Here is an 11338-nt window from a genome sequence, read left to right as displayed (position 1 = left end):
CCAAAAATATTCCTTGCAGGACTGTCAATGAAAGTAAAAAACTAGAAAGAGCCCAGATACTCAGCAATAGGAGGGCTGTTAGTAAATTACAGGGAGTTACAGCAATATAATGGACTATTAGGCAGGCCCTAAAAATAATGGGCTTCCCTGGTGTCTCAGATGGTAAAGCGTCTGTCTGCAATGCGGGAGACCCGGGTTCCGTCTCTTGGTTGGGAAGGTCCCCTGGAGAAGGAAATGGCAGCCCACTCCACTACTCTTGCCTGGAAAATCCCATGGATGGAGGAGCCTGGTAGGCTACAGTCCATGGGTTCGCAAAGAGTCGGACACGACTAAGTGACTTCACATTCATTCATTCAAAAATAATGATGATGATGAAGAATCAATCGGATCACCTTGGTATAGTCAAGGGATCCTGAGCATCTGAGACCAAGCTGTTTGAAATTCCAGCTAAGAACCACATTCCTGAGCTCAGTCTTCTGCATCTGTAAAATGGAGACCAGGACGAGGGACTGACCTCACTCACAATGTTACTGAGAGGATGAATTGAGATCACACACCAGTGAGTCCTAGCTCAGTGCTGGCGCTCAGTAAGCAGAAGGGCATTCCTGTTTCTAAGGGAGGCATATGGTGATGTGGCCATCATGGTGACAGCCAGGTGGAAAAGTAAGGTGGGCACAGGAAGGAAGGGGAGAGGCTTAGACAGACGTAATTAAAATGCCATAGTGGTAGAGGTATCAGTTCAGTTCAATAGGGGGTATCAATTTCTTTCTGTTTTTTTTTTTTTTAATTATTTGTTTTTGGCTGTGTTGGGCCTTCGTTGGTGTGTGCAGGCTTTCTCTAGTTGCAGCGAGTGGAGGGGCTATTCTCTAGCTGTGGTGCGAGGGCTTCTCATTGTAGTGGCTTCTCTTGTTTCAGAGCATGGGCTCTAGGACTCAGGGGCTGAGTTGCCCCGAGGCATGTGGGACCATGCCAGACCGGGGATCTAGCAGGCAGATTGTTAACCACAGGACCACCAGGGAAGTCCTCCTCCTTCTATTGGACTTTAGGTGCAAAAAGTTAATTATCCTCCTGAGGACAAATGGGATTTTCATTGATCACTCTTGTTTTCTCTCTTCTGTCCTTCCTTCCCCTTTGTCTTCATTTTCTACTTAAAAAAATAAAAGGAAACCATGGCAGGTTTTTTCTAAAAATTAATAAATTTGTTTATTTTTATGGTTGTGTTGGGTTTTAGTTGCAGCACAAAGAATCTTCATTGCAGCACATGGACTCCCTACTCGTGTGTGCTCAGGCATAGTTGCCTCGCCGCATGTGGGATCTTAGTTCCCTGACCAAGGGTTAAAACTGCGCCTCCTGCACTGGAAACAGAGTCATAACCACTGAAACGCCAAGGACTAGGTGAACATAGTCTTGAAAATATATATCAAAATTGATGCTATTTTGTTTTACTATGAAATTTTTACTACATACACAAAAATAGAGACAATAGTACAACAACCCCCCATATATTCATCTCTCAGATTCAAAACTTATCAAGATTTTACCTTAAAATCTTGCTTAAATCCCTGCGTACAACACATTTGTTTCATCTTTTTCCCCTCTGCTGAACCACTAGAAAGTAAATTTCATACATTGTGCCATTTTACCCCTATATTTTTCAGCTATGCATACCCCTAACATTATACATTTTCTTGCCCAACTGCACGACCATCGTCTCTATCCAATCCAGAACCAGATTTCTCAGAATGTCTGTTTTCAGTTGGTTTGGGGTGAGTATGTGAGTGTGTGTGTATATGTGTGTTGGGCTGCACCCTACTGGGCTACAAACGCTGTGCTAGCCCAGCTTCAAGTCTAAAGAAAGAGTCTGGAGTCAGCAATAGGCACATCAGTGGTTTAATGGATGGGGGAGCTTACACGTCTGAAGCGAAGTCCTAGAGCAACACCCTACCATGTATAGCGGACAGTAGGCAGGACTTGGCTGCAGTCTTTGTTCCAATGGGGAAGAGGAGATTGCCAGTTGGGGGAACTGACAAATGGTTTGTCATTAGTTACCAGGGAAACCAGCAGAGAGGCATGCCCCTCACCACCCTTTTGATAAGCTATCACTAGCTGGGCCCTGGGGCAAGTACGTAGGAAGGTCAATCATGTGAAGTGAAGCAGGCACTGGCCGGGCAGGGGATGTACACAAGGTAAGAAAACAGCCTTGAGTGTTGAGTGGCCTGACCATACAGTGTGTGTATCTCTATACATCACTGTTGATGGGGTTCTCAAGGCAAGAACACTGAAGTGGTTTGCCATTCCCTTCTCCAATGGACCATTACCATTCCCCTGATTCCAGTGGTGTCAGAACGTCTAGTCAGAACTCTCCACCATGACCCGTCCGTCTCGAGTGGCCCTATATGGCATGGTTCATAGTTTCATTGAGTTAAACAAGGCTGTGATGGACAGGGAAGCCTAGTGTGCTGCAGTCCATGGGGTCGCAAAGAGTCGGGCACAACTGAGCGACCGAACTGACCTGATCTCTATACATGACCAGCACTGTGTTCTAGGCCTTGTTCTGTTGGTCCTCCTTTCAGCCAGCACTATGGTTTTAAGATCCAGTCAGGTTGCCCTGTGAACACTGAGGTGTTTTCATCGCTGTGGGAGCTACCCCCGGCTTTGGCCTCTCCACTATCCCAGGGAGGGACCTCCAACTGCACCCAACTCCCCTGTAACAAGCAGTGCTTCAGTGCACACCCTCAGCCCTGCTCACCTATGGACTCAGTGAGAATCTCTGGGTTAAATACGTAGAAGCTAGAAGTGGACTTGCTAGGTCATAAGCTATAAATATATGTCTCCTTTTGACTAAGTACAGACATATTTTTCTCCTCAGTGTCTGCTCCAGTGCACACTCCCACACACAGAGCAGAAAATTCCTATATTCCCATATGATTGATGTTATCCAGCTGTCTGATTTTTCCTACCCCGACTGAGGTATCATCTCATTGTTGTTTTATTTGCATTTGTCTGGTCACTCACTAAAGAGTTTGAGCATCTCTGCACTTGACATTTAGTCTTTCACATTTCCTCTTACATAAACAGTCTTTTTATATCATTGTGTTATATTTCTACTGATGCCTTTTTGGAGGTTGATTTGCAGGAGATCTGAAAGAGTCTATCCTTTGTTAGTTTTGGACCTTGCAAATATATTTTCCCATTTTGTCATCTCTCTCTTAACTTTGTCCACCTCATTGAACGGAAGTCTTTAATTTTGATGTAATTAAATATACACAAGAGGAAGAGTTTGGATTTGATTCAGTAGGCACTAGGGAGTAATTGCAGGTTCTAGAACCGAGGATGACATGATTAAAGTGATTTACTTGGGAGCTATATACAGGAGGAGTTGCCTGCAAAGAGGTAAATTGGGAATCTTTCCATGTAGGTGAGTCAATAGCAGAAGCAGGTGGATGCCATCCCAACCCTCACAGGACTTCCGGTCCATATGGAGTCAGGTTTCAAGAGTGACCTGTATTCTACAGGGAATCTCCTCCACAGCAGAGGAGACAGGGGTTTGGAAAGGCTACCTGGAAACATTTACTCTGACTGCTGAGGAAAAGTAAGAGCTGGGCCAGAGATGAGAGAGGGGAAATATCTTGAGAGAATAAGAGTCTGGAGAATGGAAAACACTGAGACATAATCTGAAGATAGTGGGTGAAATTTGCTCAACAAAGTCAAGTCACGTGGTGGAAAGCCTGCTGGGCTGGCAGGCCACATGGTGACCTCAAAAAATTGTTTCTTTCCCAGGCACCTGGGCCCAAAGCCAGGTGACAGGAGGTGAGGAAGGAAGGGCTGACAAGCAAGAGAAGCAGGAGGTAGAAGCCATGGTCTGGGAGTTTGGCAGGATGGGACAGGCAGACAGCTCCCTTTTTTCTGAGGTGGATCAGAGAATGCTTTGTAGGCTGGGAGGACACATTTGCGGGCACCTTTATATTTTCAAATTTCAAAAATAATACATGTGTTGCAGGAAGGGGGACCCCTTCCAGGCCCCGAAACCAGGCTGTTTTCTAACACTAGGAAATGAATTGTCCGAGGAGACACACGTGCTGACAAAGCAAGAGATTTTATTGGAAAGGGCGCCCGGGTGGAGAGCTGTAGGGTAAGGGAACCCAGGAGAACAGCTCTGTCACATGGCTCGCAGTCTTGGGTTTTATGGTGACGGAATTAGTTTCCAGGTTGTCTTTTGCCAATCATTCTGACTCAGAGCCCTTCCTGGTGGTGCACGCCTTGTTTGGCCAAGATGGATGCTAGAGAGGATTCTGGGAGGTTGTCGGACATGTGGTGTCTCCTTTTGACCTTTCCTGAACTCTTCCAGTTGGTGGAGGCTTATTAGTTCTGTGTTCCTTACCAGGACCTCCTGTTGTAAAACAACTCATGCAAATAGTTACTATGGTGCCTGGCCAGGGTGGGCGGTTTCAATCAGTGTGCTTCCCCTAACACATGCATATCATGAAACATTTAAAATTACAGAACAATTTAACATTGAGAATAAAAGCCTCCAATACCCTCCTCCAGTAACCACTGTTAATAATTTAGACTATTTCCCTCCAGATTATTTATACGTGAACTCTAGTTTTGTTGATGTTCTTCAGTAGCTAAGTTCTGTCTGACTCTTTGTGACCTCAGAGACTGTAGCATGCTAGGCTCCTCTGTCCTTCATTATCTCCTGCAGTTTGCTTAAATTCATGTCCATTGAGTCAGTGATACTACCTAATCATCCCATCCTCTGTCACACCCCCCTCTCCTTTTGCCTTTAATCTTTCCCAGCATCAGGGTCTTTTCTAGTGAGTCAGCTCTTCCCAACAGGTAGCCAAAGTACTGGAGCTTCAGCTTCAGCAACAGATCTTCCAATGAATATTCTGGGCTGATTTCCTTTAGGATTGACTGGTTTGATCTCCTTGTAGTCCAAGGGACTCTCAAAAGTCTTCTCCAGCACCGAAGTTCAAAAACATCAGTTCTTCAGCATTCAGTCTTCTTTATGGTTCAGCTCTCACGTCCATAACATGACTACTGGAAAAACCATAGCTTTGACTAGACAGACCTTTGTCAGTAAGTGCTATCTCTGCTTTTTAATATGCTGTCTAGGTTTGTCACAGCTTTTCTTCCAAGGAGCAAGCATCTTTCAAGTTCATGGCTGCAGTCTCCATCCACAGTGATTTTGGAGTCCAGGAAAATAAAGTCTGTCACTGTTTCCATTGTTTCCCCATCTATTTGCCATGAAGTGATGGGAATGAATGCCATCATCTTCATTTTTAAATGTTGAGTTTCAAGACAACTTTTTCACTCACGTCTTTCACCCTCATCAAGAGGCTCTTTACATCCTCTTCATTTTCTATCATTAGAGTAGTATCATCTGCATATCTGAGGTTGTTGATATTTCTTCCAGCCATCTTGATTTCAGCTTGTGATTCATCCAGCTCAGCATTTTGCATGTTGTACTCTGCATATAAGTTAAATAAGTGGGTGACAATATACAGCCTGGCACTCCTTTCCCAATTTTGAACCAGGCTGTTGTTCCATGTCTGGTTCTAACTGTTGCTTCTTGACGCACATACAGGTTTACATGCTTTAAAAAAAATCATAGAGGCTGAAAGTGGAATGATGGTTGCCAGAAGTTGAGGGAGGAGGAATAAGGAGTAATTGTTGAATGGGTATAGAGTTTGTTTTACACAATGAAGAGTTATAAAGATAAATGGTAGTGATAGTAGTGCAATATTATGAATGTATTTAATATCACTAAAGTACACACTTACAAATGATTAAGACAGTAAACTTTATGTTATACATATTGGGGAAAATAATGAATTAAATAGTGTAGCAAAGGAAAAAACAAAAGAACAAAAAGAAGTAGAGGACTTCTGGTTTCTGGTCCAGCATATAAAAAGACTAGAAATCTTCATTCTGTCCTAAAAACAAGCAAAGAGAAGAACAAATGAAAAACCAACCATTCTTTGATCTTCCAGAGAAGTAAGGTCACAAGGCAAACCATTGTGGACCCCCCACCCCAAAAATTGGAAGGACAGACAGGCAGATACAGAGAATCGCAATTTACCTAAGCAGAAACCTGTACTGGAACCAATGTCAGAAGGAAAACCTGAACTGTGATTGACAAATTGCTGGAAGTTTAGTGTAGACATGTCTGGGAGTTGAAAACTCCAAGGGAACCCAGTTATAGTGGGACCCAAACTTTTGTGAGTTTTATATCCAAGGGCTCTACCAGGTCCTCACAGTGAATATCAGAGAAAAATCCTCTCATGCCTCTGACACGGGGAGGGGAAAGGAACCATTCTGAAATATCCTAGAGCATTCCTTTCTTTTTAACAGGCTTGCCCTTAGGAGAAACTATTTTATGAGAGCCTAACCTGCTGGGAGAGGGGGAGGCAGTTGTTTTGTTTTTTAAAAATATTTATGTATTTGGGTTCACTGGATCTTAGTTGCAACATGAGAACTCTGAATTGTAGCATGTGGGATCTATTATAGTTCCCAGACCAGGGATGGGACCCTGGACCCCCTGCATTTGGAGTAGTCTTAGCCCCTGGACCACCAGGGAAGTCCCCCTGCTGGGATTTTACCGGAGACTAATTTAAGAGAGAATAGAACAATTCCAGCCCCCTGTAGTCATCCTGCCCCACCTGTGGGGAGAAAAACCTGAAAAGTACTGGTGAGGTTCACAATCTAATAGGACAGGCTCACCAAAAGAGGAGACCTAATCACAGACCTACAGAATGCTTTCCCACGTTCCCACCACATTACTAAAGGCCTATTTACCATAATCCCTTTTACCCAGCACTTCATATCTGCCTTGCAGCAAATAACTACAAGGCACACTAAAAGACAAAAAACACAGTTTGACGAGGCAGAACAAATTGGAGTCCAGTACGGCATGAATGTTAGAATTAACAGTTTAGGATTTTTTTTAATTATGATTAATATGCTGATGCAAAGAGCTGACTCATTTGAAAAGACCCTGATGCTGGGAAAGATTGAAGGCAGGAGGAGAAGGGGATGACAGAGGATGAGATGGTTGGACGGCATCACCGACTCAATGGACATGAGTTTGAGTGAACTCCGGGAGTTGGTGATGGACAGGGAGGCTGGCGTGCTGCAATCCATGGGGTCACAAAGAGTTGGACATGACTGAGCGACTGAACTGAACTGAACTGAACTGATGCTGAGGATTTAATAGACAAAGTAGGTGCCATGCAAGAAAGATGGATAATACAAGCAGAAGGATGGAGAGTCTAAAAAAGAATAAAAAAGAAATGCTGGAGATCAAAGACACTGTAACAGAACTATAGAATGCCTTTGATGGTCTCCTTAGTAGACTGGACAGGGCTGAGGAACAATCTCTGAGCTTGAGAATATGACAACAGAAATTTCCAAGATTGAAAAGCAAAGAGAATGATGAGTAAAACAGAGAGAGAAAGAACAGGATATCCAAGAATTGAGTTTAACTACAAAAGGTGCAATATACACATAGTGAGACTACCAGAAGGAGATGAAAGAAAGAAACAATATTTGAAGCGATAATGATTAAGAATTCAGACTTCCCTGGTGGTCCAGTGGTTAAGAATCTGCCTTGCAATACAAGGGGCCGCAGGTTCAAGGGTTTGATCCCACCCACCAAGGGGCAACTAAACCGTGTGCTATGGAGCTCAGCGAAAGATTCCACATGACAAAGATCCTGCATGCCGAAACTAAGACCCAGTGCAGCTGCAGCAAGATAGTAAATGTATACATGCGTACGTACAGACTGAGAATTTCCCCAACTCAATGTCAGGCAACAAGTCTCAGATCCAGGAAACTCAGACAACATCAAGCAAGATGTTGATGTTGCCAAAAACAAACCCAACAAAACACACATACACACAAAAGAACCCAGCAATAGGAACAGGTATATCCTGTTCAAACTTCAGAAAATTAAAGCTAAAGAGAAAAATCTTGAAAGAAGCCAGAGGGGAAAAAAACTCCTGATCTATAGAGGAACAAAGATAAGAGTTACATTTGACTTTTCAGAAGCCATGCAAGTAAGAAGAGAAGAAGTGTTTAAAGTGTTTGAGAGGGAAAAAATACCAACCTGGAATACTGTATTCTGCAAAATTACCCTTTACAAGTGAACAAGAGGGCTTCCCTGGTGGCTCAGTGGTAAAGAATCTGCCTGCCAATGCAGGAGACACGGGTTCAATCCCTGATCCAAAAATATTCCCCATTCCAAGGAGCAACTAAGCCTGCGCACCGCAACTATTGAGCCTGTGCTCTAGAGCCCGGAAACCGCGACTATTGAGCCCATGCGCCCTGGAGTCTGTGCTCGGCAACAAGAGAAGCCACTGCAATGAGAAGCCTGCACGCTGCAACCAGAGAGTAGCCCCAACTCGCCACAACTACAGAAAAGTCTGAGCAGCCATGAAGACCCAGCACAGCCAAAAATAAATAAATAAAATTATTTTTTAAAAGCGAACAAGAAATAAAGATTTTCTCGGACAAAAAAAAATGGGGGGAATTTGTTGTTAGTAGACCTATCTTGTAAGATGCGTTAAAAGAAGTTCAGCAGAGAAAAGGAAAATGGTAACTCAGAAATTCAGATCTACATAAAGAAAGGAAGAGGACTGGAGAAGAAATAAGTGAATGTAAAAGGAAAACATTTATTTTTCTTATTTTTTTAGAAAAATTATTTTTCTCATTCTTAAATAACCTAACATAACAGTTTGTTCAAAATAATAATAGAAACAATGTATTTGACTATGTATGCTTGTGTGTGTGTGTTAGTCGCTAACTCTTTGCAACTGACTCTTTGCAACTCCATGGACAGTAGCCCACCAGGCTTCTCTGGCTGTGGAATTCTCTAGGCAAGAATACTGGTGTGGGTTGCCATTCCCTCCTTCAAGGGATCTTCCCGACCTGGGGATTGAACCCCGGTCGTATGCTTATATACATATATATGTATGCCTATGTATCAGTGAAATGAATGACAACTATGATAGGAGGGGCAGGAAGAGGCAGGGAGGAATTAGGAATAGTTTGTTATTATAAAGTATTTGTACAACCCATGAAGTGTTATAGTGTTTTTGAAAGTTGTAAATATATAGTGCAAAGTATAGGGCAACCAACTAAAAAACATAGGGGCAGAAAAGCATAATGATATGCCAAGAAAGGAGAGAAAATGAATTCATATAAAATACTTAAAACCACAAAAGGTAGAAAATGTGTGGAAGAAACAAAGGAACAGAGAACAAAGGTAACAAATAGAAGATAATAACAAATATGAGCACAACTATGTCAATAATCACCTTAAACATGTATGGTCCAAATACACGAATTAAAAGATAAAGATGGTCAGAGAGGGTAAAAAAACAAGACCCAATTATATATTATCTACAAGAATCTCACTTTAAATATTATAAGTACCCATATAGATTCACAGCAAAGGGACGGAGAAAGATATATCACGCTAACACTAATCAACAGAAAAGTGGAGGGAGTTCCCTGGTGGTGTAGTGGTTAGGATTCAGTGCTTTCACTTCTGTTGCCCAGGTTCAATCCCTGATTGGGGAACTAAGATCCCACATGCTGCAAAGCATGGCCAAAAAAAAAAGTGAGGATAGATATATTAATTTCAGACAAAGCCAATGTCAGAGCAAGCAAAGTTATCAGGGATAAAAAGGGCATTCAGTTCAGTACAGTCACTCAGTCGTGCCTGACTCTTTGCGACCCCATGAACTGCAGCACGCCAGGCCTCCCTGTCCATCACCAACTCCCAGAGTCCACCCAAACCCATGTCCATCGAGTCGATGATGCTATCCAACCATCTCATCCTCTGTCGTCCCCTTCTCCTGCCCTCAATCTTTCCCAGCATCAGGGTCTTTTCAAATGAGTCAGCTCTCCGCATCAGGTAGCCAAAGTATTAGAGTTTCAGCTTCAACATCGCTCCTTCCAATGAACACCCAGGACTGATCTCTTTTAGGATGGACTGGTTGGATCTCCTTGCAGTCCAAGGGACTCTCAAGAGTCTTCTCCAACACCACAGTTCAAAAGCATCAATTCTTCAGCGCTCAGATTTCTTTATGGTCCAACTCTCACATCCATACATGACCACTGGAAAAACCATAGCCTTGACTAGATGGACCTTTGTTGGCAAAGTAAAGTCTCTGCTTTTTAATATGCTGTCTAGGTTGGTCATAACTTTCCTTCCAAGGAGTAAGCGTCTTTTAATTTCATGGCTGCAATCACCATCTGCAGTGATTTTGGAGCCCAGAAAAATAAAGTCAGCCACTGTTTCCACTGTTTCCCCATCTATTTGCCATGAAGTGATGGGACTGGATGCCATGATCTTAGTTTTCTGGATGTTGAGCTTTCAGCCAACTTTTTCACTCTCCTCTTTCACTTTCATCAAGAGGCTCTTTAGTTCTTCTTCACTTTCTGCCATAAGGGTGGTGTCATCTGCATATCTGAGGTTATGATATTTCTCCTGGCAATCTTGATTCCAGCTTGTGCTTCCTCCAGCCCAGCGTTTCTCATGATGTACTCTGCATATAAGTTAAATAAGCAGGGTGACAATATACAGCCTTGACGTATTCCTTTTCCTATTTGGAACCAGTCTGTTGTCCCACGTCCAGTTCTAACTGTTGCTTAATACTCCAAGAAGATGTACCAATCCTTAAAAAAAAAAAAAAAACACTTATTTAGCTGTATCAGGTCTTAGTTGCCAAGTTGCCCCATGGCATATGGGATCTTAGTTCCCTGACCAGGGATTGAACCTGCGTCCCCTGCATTGCAAGGTAGATTCTTAACCACTGGACCACCAGGGAAGTACCCAACCATCCTTCACTTGTATGGGCCTCGCAACAGTGTCAAAATACATGCGGCAAAAACTGATAGATCTGCAAAGAGAAATAGATGACTCCACTGTAACAGTTGGAGACTCTAACACTTCTCTATCAGAAATGGACAGATCCAGCAGGCAGTAAGGACATGGTTGAACTCAACCACACTGTAAATAAACTGTATATGATTGACATCTATAGACTACTTATCCAACAACACATTGGTCTCAAACTCACACATGGAACAATCACCAAGGTATACCATATTTGGGGCCATAAAGCACACTTTAGTAAGTTTAGAGGATTAGAAGTCATACAATGTCTACCCTCAGACCACAATGGAATGAAACTCGAAATCAACAACAGAAAGATAGCTGGAAAATTCCCAACTACTTGGAGACAGAGCAGCATATTTCTAGTAATACATGGGACAAAGGAGAAATTTCAAGAGAAATTTTCAAATATTTTGAAATAAATGAAAACAA

General features: G+C 42.8%; 1 long non-coding RNA gene across 1 annotated transcript; it reads right to left on the bottom strand.

Moving 5' to 3' along the window:
• Positions 1-5746: 5746 nt before the first annotated feature.
• On the bottom strand, positions 5747-7042 carry LOC122695207. The gene is made up of 2 exons (XR_006341320.1): positions 6086-7042; positions 5747-5939 (listed from the first exon to the last, which is right to left on the bottom strand). It is a non-coding gene; the product is annotated as an uncharacterized LOC122695207 (long non-coding RNA).
• Positions 7043-11338: the final 4296 nt, after the last annotated feature.

The sequence above is a fragment of the Cervus elaphus genome, chromosome 5 (genome assembly GCF_910594005.1).
Source record: "Cervus elaphus chromosome 5, mCerEla1.1, whole genome shotgun sequence".
Lineage (NCBI taxonomy): Eukaryota > Metazoa > Chordata > Mammalia > Artiodactyla > Cervidae > Cervus > Cervus elaphus.
The sequence above is the reverse complement of the archived record's forward strand: the minus strand, read 5'-3'. Positions and strand labels throughout refer to the sequence as shown.